The sequence below is a fragment of the Oncorhynchus gorbuscha genome, linkage group LG07 (genome assembly GCF_021184085.1).
Source record: "Oncorhynchus gorbuscha isolate QuinsamMale2020 ecotype Even-year linkage group LG07, OgorEven_v1.0, whole genome shotgun sequence".
Classification (NCBI taxonomy): domain Eukaryota; kingdom Metazoa; phylum Chordata; class Actinopteri; order Salmoniformes; family Salmonidae; genus Oncorhynchus; species Oncorhynchus gorbuscha.
The window spans coordinates 29,072,167-29,086,624 of NC_060179.1; positions in this window are offsets into that span (position 1 = coordinate 29,072,167).

Genomic DNA, 14,458 nt, shown 5'->3' on the forward strand with positions numbered 1-14,458 from the left:
TGTTCGGATGTAAACGTTTCCATCAGTACATATATGGACGACAAGTCATTGTGGAATCTGACCACAAGCCCCTTGAGTCAATTATGAGGAAACGACTAGCCGCAGCCCCGCCAAGGCTACAGAGAATGATCCTTCAACTACAAAAATACGACTTCACAATCACTCACCGTCTACGCAAAAACATCCCTGTCGCAGACACACTCTCCAGAAAGTTTCTTACCTATAAGGACAGCAGCCTCAGTGAAGGCATGGACATGCAAGTGCACACTATGTACAGCAACTTACCAGTTAGTGACACAAAACTGAAGGAGATCCAAGCAGAAACAGAAAAGGACTCGCAACTCGCACAGCTGAGGAAAGTCATACAGGATAGATGGCCTGAGGAGAGGAGAAAATGCCCTCAGTGTCTCAGAATTCTGGAACCATCATGATAAACTATCACAGATCAACGGAAACATTTTCAAAGGAGAGAAAATCATTATTCCTACCAGTCTCAGAGAAGAGATTTTGACAAAGATCCATGCTGGACAGATGGGCATGGAAAAGTGCGAACAGAGAGCACGGGACATTTTGTTCTCCTCAGCCTTTGCCAGGCATGGCATTGTAGAGACTTTAATATCTGATAATGTGCCCTGTTACAAATCAAATGAGTTTGAATCCTTCACAAAAGCATGGGAGTTTACACATGTCACCACAAGCTCACATTACCCTCAAAGTAATGGCCTTGCTGAAAAATCTGTGCAGATTGATAAATCCCTCGTGGACAAAGCAAAAGCAGACAAGAGAGACTCCTACCTCAGTCTCCTTGAATACCGCAACACTCCAGTTGACAACTTCAAATCACCAGCCCAGCTGTTGATGAGCCCCAGACTTCGCTCAATCCTTCCCAGCACCAAGCAGCAGCTGCAACCTGAGGTCGTCAGCTACAAGGAAATGCATGGAAAGCGTGCACAGGGACAACAACAACAAAAGCGATACTATGACAGGTCAGCTAGACCACTGCCACCATTGATCGACGGAGAGTCAGTTAGAATCCAGGAGCATGGCCTCTGGAAGCCAGCAGTCGTCATCCAGCCAGTTGACACTGAACGTTCATATCACGTCCGCACCGCAGAAGGAGCGGTGTACCGCCGCAATAGTCGTCACCTACTGAACACCAAAGAACAACACACTGATGAGATGAACTGTTCCCCTGAAAGAGAACGTGATGGACTAAACACACACAGCACAACATACACCATACTTACCTGCAACGCCACAAGAACTGTTGACTGACACAGAAGCATGCTCAGCATCATATCGCACAGGGTCAGGAAGAGAGGTGTTTAGTCCTGTGAAATGTCAAAGGGTGTAGGCGGATCGCTGCCCTAAAAGAGTTCCAGACTGTAAACTTGTTATTGAAAGTTCACTTGAAATGCTTTGGTATTGTATTTGTTTGACATATTAAGATGTTATTTCTACAGTAAAAGCTGAGTTGCTGAGAATCCCTTGTTAGAAAAGTAACAGTATGTTGGATTATTGTTTCAGAGTCTATGTTGATTCAGTTGGTGTAGTAGGCAATATAAATGGTTACTTACCTTGAGTTCAAACTACAGAGCATGTATTCAAAAGAAACCCTTAGAATATGTAAACATTTTTCTTTTGTTTTAAAAGAAGGAGGATGTAATATTCATATGTGTAAACATACTGAATTGTAATTGGATGCATTTTACCGCCATATTAATACTGTGCTATGATTGGTTAAGACCACCCAAATGGTTGGCGATAAGTGAACATGCCAGTTATAGCTAGCTAATAAAGAGCAACGTTAAGAAATATCCTGTAGTACTGCATTTTATTATTTTGTACAAAGTGTGCAAAACAAGACAGGAGGCTATTTAAAGAGTGCATGGTGGGTGTGTCACGCCTTGGTCTTAGTATTTTGTGTTTTCTTTAATTATTTGGTCAGGCCAGGGTGTGACATGGGTTTATGTTGTTGTATTTCGTATTGGGGTTTTTGTATTATTGGGATTGCGGCTGAGTAGGGGTGTTGTATGGGCTTGGCTGCCTGAGGCGGTTCTCAATCAGGTGATTCTCGTTGTCTCTGATTGGGAACCGTATTTAGGTAGCCTGGTTTCGCTTTGTATTTCGTGGGTGATTGTCCTGTCTCTGTGTAGTTTCACCAGATAGGCTGTAATTCGATTTTACGTTCCGTTTGTTGTTTTGTATTTGTAGAAGTTATTTCATGTGTCACTTTCTTCATTAAAGTCATGAGTAACCACCACGCTGCATTTCGGTCCGACTCTCTTTCTACAAACGAAGAACGCCGTTACAGGGTGGAGGAATTGACCTACAAATCTATGGATATAGCAGCCTATAGCCTAATTTAATCTGTCAAACAGGTAGGCCTACCTCTTATTTCTTAAATAGGAAGAAATAGCCATCAACACAAAGTCCTCTTGTTGTTAGTAAAATGTAATTACATTTACATTTAAGTCATTTAGCAGACGCTCTTATCCAGAGCGACTTACAAATTGGTGCATTCACCTTATGACATCCAGTGGAACAGCCACTTTACAATAGTGCATCTAAATATTTTAAGGGGGGGGGGGTGAGAAGGATTACTTTATCCTATCCTAGGTATTCCTTAAAGAGGTGGGGTTTCAGGTGTCTCCGGAAGGTGGTGATTGACTCCGCTGTCCTGGCGTCGTGAGGGAGTTTGTTCCACCATTGGGGAGCCAGAGCAGCAAACAGTTTTGACTGGGCTGAGCGGGAACTGTACTTCCTCAGTGGTAGGGAGGCGAGCAGGCTAGAGGTGGATGAACGCAGTGCCCTTATTTGGGTGTAGGGCCTGATCAGAGCCTGGAGGTACTGAGGTGCCGTTCCCCTCACAGCTCCGTAGGCAAGCACCATGGTCTTGTAGCGGATGCGAGCTTCAACTGGAAGCCAGTGGAGAGAGCGGGGTGACGTGAGAGAACTTGGGAAGGTTGAACACTAGACGGGCTGCGGCGTTCTGGATGAGTTGTAGGGGTTTAATGGCACAGACAGGGAGCCCAGCCAACAGCGAGTTGCAGTAATCCAGACGGGAGATGACAAGTGCCTGGATTAGGACCTGCGCCGCTTCCTGTGTGAGGCAGGGTCGTACTCTGCGGATGTTGTAGAGCATGAACCTACAGGAACGGGCCACCGCCTTGATGTTAGTTGAGAACGACAGGGTGTTGTCCAGGATCACGCCAAGGTTCTTAGCGCTCTGGGAGGAGGACACAATGGAGTTGTCAACCGTGATGGCGAGATCATGGAACGGGCAGTCCTTCCCCGGGAGGAAGAGCAGCTCCGTCTTGCCGAAGTTCAGCTTGAGGTGGTGATCCGTCATCCACACTGATATGTCTGCCAGACATGCAGAGATGCGATTCGCCACCTGGTCATCAGAAGGGGGAAAGTAATTAAAATGAAGATGTTTAACTAAATTATGCCTACTTGAATTTGCCTACTTTCAGAACCATGAGCTGTCCATTTCCGATTGTTTGTGGTGCAACTGCTGCTTTAAGTTTCAGCACCACAATGTAAATGACTCGAATCTGGCTTATTGTGAGGTCAATAACTCGGAAAAATAAATCATGGGCGTGAAACATCGTTTTTATTCAAATCAATTATAGTAGTAGCAAGCTATCAAAAATATGAGTCCTCTTTCTCATCTTCGCGCTATCCTTCGCAACCTAAACAGAACATAGGCTATATGCTAGTCGGCACGCAATGATTATTAATAATAAAAAATGATATTCAGAAAAAACATTTGACTCTCCTGAACTGCCATGGTAGGCCTACGCAGCACATCCATTAGTTAGGCAGCACACAAAAACGTTTTTAATCAGCAAATGCAGAGCAGGCCAGGGCTCAGGGTTTGAATATCCATTGCAGTGTGTAGTGCAGTCTAGTTTTATTTAGACCATCCCAGCAGCTACCTCAGAAATAGAACTTTGCTCTATGCTTCTCTGAGCATGCGCGTTGTAGCCTATAGGCTGTGGATCATTTGATTTGAGACCACAATAAATAGCCTATAGGCACACTCAGGAAAACAAATATTAAACTTTAACTTTTAAACTTGAACTGAGTAAAAACTAAATATGTTTGGTTTCAGAAGTGGGGGGGACATAATTATGTCACAATGGCTATTTCATATGGAAATGGAGAGGAGTAGCAGGCGTCCACACATCGCTTCCTGGTGTATGATACAATGATAAGCTGTGCCATGCATCACTCCTCTGTCACGCTTAGGGTCCGCGGATTTGACAACTGGGCAATTGATGTCGGTGCTCTCATCCAAGGAATATGCAATGTGGCCATGTGTGTGTTTGCTGTTCTACTCCATTCCGTTTGAATAAAAAATTTAAAATATATATATCTGACATGGAATATATATATATACACTGCTCAACAAATAAAGGGAACACTAAAATAACACATCCTAGATCTGAATGGATGAAATATTCTTATTAAATACATAGTTGAATGTGCTGACAACAAAATCACACAAAATGTATCAATGGAAATTAAATGTATCAACCCATGGAGGTCTGGATTTGGAGTCACACTCAAAATTAAAGTGGAAAACCACACTACAGGCTGATCCAACTTTGATGTAATGTCCTTAAAACAAGTCAAAATGAGGCTCAGTAGTGTGTGTGGCCTCCACGTGCCTGTATGACCTCCCTACAACGCCTGGGCATGCTCCTGATGAGGTGGCAGATGGTCTCCTGAGAGATCTCCTTCCAGACCTGGACTAAAGCATCCGCCAACTCCGGGACAGTCTGTGGTGCAACGTGGCGTTGTCACACTCAAAATTAAAGTGGAAAACCACACTACAGGCTGATCCAACTTTGATGTAATGTCCTTAAAACAAGTCAAAATGGATGCAGATGGTCTCCTGAGAGATCTCCTTCCAGACCTGGAGCAACGTGGCGTTGGTGGATGGAGCGAGACATGATGTCCCAGATGTACTCAATTGGATTCAGGTCTGGGAAACGGGCGGGCCAGTCCATAGCATGAATGCCTTCCTCTTGTAGGAACTGCTGACACACTCCAGCCACATGAGGTCTAGCATTGTCTTGCATTAGGAGGAACCCAGGGCCAACTGCACCGGCATATGGTCTCACAAGGGGTCTGAGGGTCTCATCTCGGTATCTAATGGCAGTCAGGCTACCTCTGGCTAGCACATGGAGGGCTGTGCGGACCCCCACAGAAATGCCACCCCACACCATGACTGACCCACCACCAAACCGGTCATGCTGGAGGATGTTGCAGGCAGCAGAACGTTCTCCAAGGCGTCTCCAGACTCTGTCACGTCTGTCATGTGCTCAGTGTGAACCTGCTTTCATCTGTGAAGAGCACAGGGCGCCAGTGGCAAATTTGCCAATCTTGGTGTTCTCTGGCAAATGCCAAACGTCCTGCACGGTGTTGGGCTGTAAGCACAACCCCCACCTGTGGACGTCGGGCCCTCATACCACCCTCATGGAGTCTGTTTCTGACCGTCTGAGCAGACACATGCACATTTGTGGCCTGCTGGAGGTCATTTTGCAGGGCTCTGGCAGTGTTCCTCCTGCTCCTCCTTGCACAAAGGCGAAGGTAGCGGTCCTGCTGCTGGGTTGTTGCGCTCCTACAGCTTCCTCGACATCTCATGATGTACTGGCCTATCTCCTGGTAGCGCCTCCATGCTCTGGACACTACGCTGACAGCAAACCTTCTTGCCACAGCTCGCATTGATGTCCCATCCTGGATGAGCTGCACTAACTGAGCCACTTGTGTGAGTTGTAGACTACGTCTCATGCTACCACTAGAGTGAAAGCACCGCCAGCATTCAAAAGGGACCAAAGCATCAGCCAGGAAGCATTGGAACTGAGAAGTGGTCTGTGGTCACCACCTGCAGAACCACTCCTTTATTGGGGGTGTCTTGCTAATTGCCCATAATTCTCACCTGTTGTCTATTCCATTTGCACAACAGCATGTGAAATTTATTGTCAATCAGTGTTGCTTCCTAAGTGGACAGTTTGATTTCACAGAAGTGTGATTGACTTGGAGTTACATTGTGTTCCATTTTAAGTGTTCCCTTTATTTTTTTGAGCAGTGTATATATACAGTGGGGATAACAAGTATTTGATACGCTGCCGATTTTGCAGGTTTTCCTACTTACAAAGCATGTAGAGGTCTGTAATTTTTATCATAGGTACACTTCAACTGTGAGAGACAGAATCTAGAACAAAAATCCACAAAATCACATTGTATGATTTTTAAGTAATTTGCATTTTATTGCATGACATAAGTATTTGATACATCAGAAAAGCAGAACTTAATATTTGGTAGAGAAACCTTCTCAATTACAGAGATCATACATTTCCTGTAGTTCTTGACCAGGTTTGAACACACTGCAGCAGGGATTTTGTCCCACTCCTCCATACAGACCTTCTCCAGATCCTTCAGGTTTCGGGGCTGTCGCTGGGTAATACGGACTTTCAGCTCCCTCCAAAGATTTTTTATTGGGTTCGGGTCTGGAGACTGACTAGGCCACTCCAGGATCTCGAGATGCTTCTTACGGAGCCATTCCTTAGTTGCCCCGGCTGTGTGTTTCTGGTCGTTGTCATGCTGGAAGACCAAGCCACGACCCATCTTCAATGCTCCTACTGAGGTTGGCCAAGATCTCGCGATACATGGCCCCATCCATCCTCCCCTCAATACGGTGCAGTCGTCCTGTCCCCTTTGCAGAAAATCATCCACAAAGAATGATGTTTCCACCTCCATGCTTCACGGTTGGGATGGTGTACTTGGGGTTGTACTCATCCTTCTTCCTCCAAACACGGCGAGTGGAGTTTAGACCAAAAAGCTCTATTTTTGTCTCATCAGACCACATGACCTTCTCCCATTCCTCCTCTGGATCCTCCAGATGGTCATTGGCAAACTTCAGACGGGCCTGGACATGCGCTGGCTTGAGCAGGGGGACCTTGTGTGTGCTGCAGGATTTTAATCCATGACTGCGTAGTGGGTTACTAGTGGTTTTCTTTGAGACTGTGGTCCCAGCTCTCTTCAGGTCATTGATCAGGTCCTGCCGTGTAGTTCTGGGCTGATCCCTCACCTTCCTCATGATCATTGATGCCCCACGAGGTGAGATCTTGCATGGAGCCCCAGACCGAGGGTGATTGACCGTCATCTTGAACTTCATCCATTTTCTAATAATTGCTCCAACAGTTGTTGCCTTCTCACCGAGCTGCTTGCCTATTTTCCTGTAGCACATCCGAGCCTTGTGCAGGTCTACAATTTTATCCCTGATGTCCTTACACAGCTGTCTGGTCTTGGCCATTGTGGGGAGGTTGGAGTCTGTTTGATTGATTGAGTGTATGGACAGGTGTCTTTTATACAGGTAAAGAGTTCAAACAGGTGCAGTTATTACAGGTAATGAGTGGAGAACAGGAGGGCTTCTTAAAGAAAAACTAACAGGTCTGTGAGAGCCGGAATTCTTACTGGTTGGTAGGTGATCAAATACTTATGTGTTGCAATAAAATGCAAATTAATTACTTAAAAATCATACAATGTGATTTTCTGAATTTTTGTTTTTGATTCCATCTCTCACAGTTGAAGTGTACCTATGATAAAAATTACAGACCTCTACATGCTTTGTAAGTAGGAAAACCTGCAAAATCAGCAGCGTATCAAATACTTGTTCTCCCCACTGTATATACGCATACATATACACACACACACAAACAAACAAACAAACAAACAAACAAACAAACAAACAAACGCGCACACACACACACCCAAACAAACAAACAACACACACGCACACACACACAGGTTATGGGTCGTACACATACATACACACACACACTATAGCCAATGTGTACTTTACACATTTCATCACACATTTCATTGCAAATTGCAAATATATCTATATATATATATTTCATAAAACGGCATTAACACTTACCAGTCCAGAAGTACGTCCTGTCCTTGCAGAAACAGCTCCTCAATGTTTGAATCAACTGTTCACTCAAAGAATCCTCAAACAAAAAATCTGTCTCACTTTCCCGATCAATCTCTTTTATAATCTGGTGCAAATCTGTATACTTTTACATTTACATTTAAGTCATTTAGCAGACGCTCTTATCCAGAGCGACTTACATGGGTTACTTTACTTAGACTTGGACTTCGCTTTTTCCTGATTTATTCGCCATGATGTCTTCAATGAAATCATTAAATAAACACTTTCCAAAATAATGCTTCCAAAATACTACTTTCCAAAACACTGCTTTGCGTAACAAGCGTGATTGCAACTAGTCTGATGGTCAATGGCGAGAATAAAGTTCTTGTGAAGTTCTTGTTTACAAACAAGGGATGGTGGTCCAACCCATAACCATCTCATACTGGCGTTTACCTCAGCTCATTGGCTATCTACTCAGTTAGATTTCAAGAAGATCAGTGGTCATTGGGCAGAAATACAGTCAACGAAGCTTCGCTAATATTATAGGTGCGCAATGAGGTCTTTGCTCGTTGTCTTCAAATCAGTTCACTTCGGTCAATACTCCCCGCAAAAAAAACAATCAAGTTTGGCTGTGTTGCAAACATCCAGAGGATTGCAATGAAACCAACTATGACTAGATAAATGATTGATTAGTGTGTGTAATTACGTTGAATGCTCCGTCAAAAGTTGATAGAGATGGAATTCACGACACAAACGGTTTACAAAATGTTTCGTTTTAGGCTATAAAAATGGATTTTATCAAAGAAAACGGCACTTCATTTAATCACTGGGACCCCCAGGAAGAGAAGTAAGAGCAAGATATCAGAATGTAAGTCATAATTTTACCTTCAAATGTGAATGTGTCAAAACTGTCATGGCGGAAAATGTTTGTTGTTGTTGATCACTCTTCTCAAACAAAAGCATGGCATTTGTTCTCTGTAATAGCTATTTTAAATCGGAAAACGTAGTTTGATTACCAAAATGTTTAGTTAGTCACTCTGAATTTTCCCTGCACGGGGATCGCAGCCATAAGAGTTATTAAGCAGTAGATGAAGTGCTGCCAGCCGCTGGCTTCTCATTCCCACTTACCGCTGTCATCGAATTGACTTCAACTCGCCACAAGTTCTGACTGAGCTCAATCGTCATGAAACGCAAATACAGCGACGAGTTCTTTCTCTCTTGGTTTTATATAAACTTTTAGAAATAACTAGGAGCGCCCACAATGTGTTTTGTGTGGGGAAGTTAACAGTCACAGTTCCGACTTCTACTTTTTTCCAACAATAGTTTCTACAGTAAGATGTACAGTAGGCCTGATCATGTTTATCTGTACTGCTACTTAGGGTTGCACTATCAAAAATCCTGTGTGTGTTCTGTTATTCATCTGTGTGATGTGATCAATCCATTTAATCCAGTTCAGAATGAAAATGATTTATTGTATTTTAACAGCAACAGTTCCAACCTAGACAGATATGTAAAAATGTTTTTAATGGGGGAAAATGAACATTAATGGATATCTATATGGATATTTAATTTCATTGTTATTTGTTTTTGTCTATATTGCATTTGTTTTAGGCATAAGGGCAATGTACCATATTTATGTATAGTTGCATGTTTTCGTAAACTTGGGTCCCAGGAAAACACAGAATTTCTCATTTGGGTCCCAGGCTGAAAAAGTTTAAGAACCCCTGGCCTCGATAGCTGATAGAAGTGGTCAATAGCAACTAAACAAAAAAACTGTCCAATAACTAGAAAAGTAGAACAATATGGAAAAAAGAGCAACTGGCAAAAAAAGAGACAATGACTAACAATTAAAAACACAGAAACCAACCAAGAATATCAACATCGGCAAAACATTAACTGACAGTAATACCAAAAATCAAGAAACAACAACGAGAAGGATAGTAGAAATATACAGTATTCCATCCAAATTAAGATATTCCCTTCAGATTACATAATCCATGCAATCAATTTCATCAGAACATTAATTGTGAGATCCCCTTAACCTGCCTATATTAGGGAGATAAAATATAAAAAACAGAAATCCACTCAAATCGTGGTCCTGTAGGCCTAGACCAGATGTTAACCAATAACCCTCCATAACGATAATGGGGGGCTGCTACATACAGATCTACTTTCCTAATTCGCCCCCGTTTCTCACAGCGGGAAAATAATCCTGCTGCAACAGGACAAGTGAAACATTATGTGGATAAAAATGAATGGAACTCTCCGTAGGAGTTGACACATTATTCGTTAGGGAAAATCAAGTTTGACATTTTAAAGTCAAATCACAAACCCTAGAGGCATCTTTAAAACTCAAATACACTAGCCTACAATTTGCGATTCCTGCTGTGCAGGAAAATAATTTGCCACAACACAATTATCAAGTGAAGACAGCACACCCACAGGCTAGCTATTAAAAATGAAAGTAGAAAACGACATGTCATCAGTCCGATTAGTCCAGAAGATGCAGAACAGAATAAGCAATTCGTTCAGCAAAATAAAGTGGGGGGAAAATTGTCCAATCCATAGTCAAGATCTGTTTGGAAATGTTTATATGATATACACGGACAGGAAAGGTCATTATTTTTGTTTGTATACTGCAGAGTAATAATATAGGATTTTGGATTATAACAGCGGAAAATAGTTGTGTTTAGCTCACAATTAAATCATAAATTGGGTTGTTCATAAATTGCAGTGGCATTTGAGTCCTTCACCTTTGCAACCATAAAAAAATAAACATTTAAGAATGTGAAATGTCAGAATAATTGTAGAGAGAATGATTTATTTCAGCTTTTATTTCTTTCATCACATTCCCAGTGGGTCAGAAGTTTACATACACTCAATTAGTATTTGGTAGTATTTGTTTAACTTGGGTCAAATGTTTCGGTTAGCCTTCCACAAGCTTAACACAATAAGTTGGGTGAATTTTGTCCCATTCCTCCTGACAGAGCTGGTTTAACTGAGTCAGGTTTGTAGGCCTCCTTGCCCGCACATGCTTTTTCAGTTCTGCCCATAAATGTTCTGTAGGATTGAGGTCAGGGCTTTGTGATGGCCACTCTAATACCTTGACTTTGTTGTCCTTAAGCCATTTTGCCACAACTTTGGAAGTATGCTTAGGGTCATTGTCCATTTGGAAGACCCATTTGTGACCAAGCTTTAACTTACTGACTGGTGTCTTGAGATGTTGCTTCAATTTATCCACATAATTTTCCGTCCTCATGATGCCATCTATTTTGTGAAGTGCACCAGTCCCTCCTGCAGCAAAGCACCCCCACAACATCATGCTGCCACACCCGTGCTTCACGGTTGGGATGGTGTTCTTCTGCCTTTTTCTTCTGCCTTTTTCCTCTAAACATAATGATGGTCATTATGGCCAAACAGTTCTATTTTTGTTTCATCAGACCAGAGGACATTTCTCCAAAAAGTATGATCTTTGCCCCACGTGCAGTTGCAAATCGTAGTCTGGCTTTTTTAATGGCGATTTTGGAGCAGTGGCTTCTTCCTTGCTGAGCGGCCGTTCAGGTTATGTCGATATAGGACTCATTTTACTGTGGATATAGATACTTTTGTACCTGTTTCCTCCAACGTCTTAACAAGGTCCTTTGCTGTTGTTCTGTTGCACTTTTCGCACCAAAGTACGTTCATCTCTAGGATTCAGAACGCGTCTCCTTCCTGAGCAGTATGACGGCTGTATGGTCCCATGGTGTTTATACTTTCGTACTATTGTTTGTACAGATGAACGTGGTACCTTCAGGCGTTTGGAAATTGCTCCCAAGGATGAACTGGACTTGTGGAGGTCTACAATTCTTTCCTGAGGTCATGGCTGATTTCTTTTGATTTTACCATGATGTCAAGCAAAGAGGCATTGAGTTTGAAGGTAGGCCTTGAAATACATCCACAGGTAAACCTCCAATTGACTCAAATGATGTCAATTAGCCTATCAGAAGCTTCTAAAGCCATGACATCATTTTCTGGAATTTTCCAAGCTGTTTAAAGGCACAGTTAACTTAGTGTTTGTAAACTTCTGACCCACTGGAATTGTGGTACAGTGAATTAAGAGAAATAATCTGTCTGTAAACAATTGTTGGAAAAATGACTTGTGTCATGCATAAAGTAAATGTCCTAACCGACTTGGCAAAACTAGTTTGTTAACAAGAAATTTGTGAAGTGGTTGAAAAACGAGTTTTAATGACTCCAACCTAAGTGTATTTAAACTTCCGACTTCAACTGTACATGTTTTTGCTTATATTTAAAAGCTTATCAATGATTGTCATTTATTCTGCAAAACTTTAGGTTTATGCATTGTTTAAAGTACTTAGAGTAAGCAAATTGGCTTGTCCCAGTAGTGACCCGGTAAAGTTATAGTGACATCCTATTGGACAAAAAGTGGGGGAATCAACTTTGTTCAAACATAATTTCAACAGCAACAAATCAATGTGATGACATTGAATCAATGTGGAAAACTGATTGGATTTGCCAGAAGTCATCAATGTAAGTGAATTGTATTTTATTCACCCAAGTATTAACCTAAATCCAATTGTGAAATGTTTTGTTGATTTCACGTTTACGGAAGCCCTACATGTTAGTTGACAACTCAACCTAATTGAAATCAAAACTAGAGTTGACCAGATGTATGTGCCCAGTGAGATGTGCTCTTATAATAGTCTCTTCCATGCAACACATTTTACACAAAGGGCATTGTTATGTGTTCTTAGTCATTGTGCATTTATTTTGTGAGTTCGCAGATGTCTCTTCAGACTTGATGCTAACTTCAAGTGAGTTCCACACAAATGACATTGAACGCCCTCCCCTGTATGAACCTTCATATGCACTGTCAGGTTTCCCTTTAGACTGAAGCATTTGCCACATTTGTTGCAGCTATGTGGTTTCTCCTCTGTGTGAGTCATCATATGCTTTGTAAGGGTTCCCTTGTCGCTGAAGCACTTGCCACATTCTTTGCATCGAAATGGTTTCTCCCCTGTATGAGTCCTCATATGCAATATCAGGCTTCCCTTAATGTTGAAGGATTTGTCACATTCTTTGCACGGATACAATTTCTCCCCAGTGTGATTTTGCTGATGCTGTTTCAGACTTCCTTTTGTTGTCAAGCATTTTCCACACAAATCACATTTAAAAGTCGGCCCAGTATGAGTACCCATATGATTTTTCAGGTTATTCTTGTGATTGAAACATTTGCCACATATGGTACAGCAATGTTGTCCCTCCTCAGTGTGAGTCTTCATGTGTCGGATCAGGTAGCAGTTCAGGACAAAACCTTGGCCACATATGTCGCACATGTATGGTCGCTCTTCACTGTGCCTATTTTTCTCATGCATTCGTAGACCACCTCTTGTCACAAAGCATTTTCCGCAAATGTCACATTTCAGATCAGGCAACTCACTGGTTTCTTTCCTTGGCCTTCCTCTTGGTCTCTCCTCAAGATGCCGATTTTGGTGATGTCTTTTCAGACTACGTGCTGTCGCCAAGCTTTTTCCGCACAAATCACATTTCAGATCAGGCAACGCCCCAGTTTCTTTCCTTGGCTGTCCTCTTCCTCGATTTGATTTAAGAGGCTTTAACCCTGACAATCGTATTCTATTCTCCACATTTACCTGATCACTTTCACTGTTGTCACTGTCAGAGGGGGGCTCATAGTCACTGGTTGATTCGGACTGGCTGTAGCTCTCGCCATCAGATTCTGTCCGGTTCTCTACGGTTATGATGTTGATAGAGTTCCATATAGACTCTTCAGCATCAGACTCCTGCAGCCCCAGATTGGCGCTCCATTCCTGCTCACAGTGCTGCTGCTCAGGGTTAACCTCCTCTTCAGTGAGAGTGAGCAGCTGGAGGTCTGAGGGTAAGGAGAAAGGAAGAAATTTGATGAAAACTTAAAATGCTGAAAAGAGACAAATTAGGGCTAGTACAGACAATGACTGTCTTTTACCCTTTCATTGAGGGTATCTAGTCCCATATTGTTTTCAATGGGATTCAAAATTGTATAATCAAATTCATGAAAAACGGGGTCATTTTTAGATAGGCCTATATCTAAAAAATAAAATGTGGATTCATTTATAGTTGATGCCTGTTATAAAAATATGTGATGCTCAAACAGTAAGACATCTCAGAAAGTAAAAAAAAAAAAAAGTATCATGTGAACTACAACTCCCACAAATTTTGTTTGCTTGCTGGATTACGTCACCCTCAAGTTGTTTGAGCAGAACACTCACAGGTAAGGACCGTCGCCGGTAAGAACATATGATATTGATATTTTACTGAACATCGCCTGCATTGTGGGATGCACTATTTGTCAAAACTTTATTTTATTTTACCCACACTAACGTGACCAAAGAGGTGACTGAAACAGGAAACAACTCTGCAGTGATTCAAAAACTACAGTGGATACAAATGAATGTTATTCCAATAAAGTAACCGTGTAAGACTAAGGAAAACAAGTTTTCAACCTGCTAATCC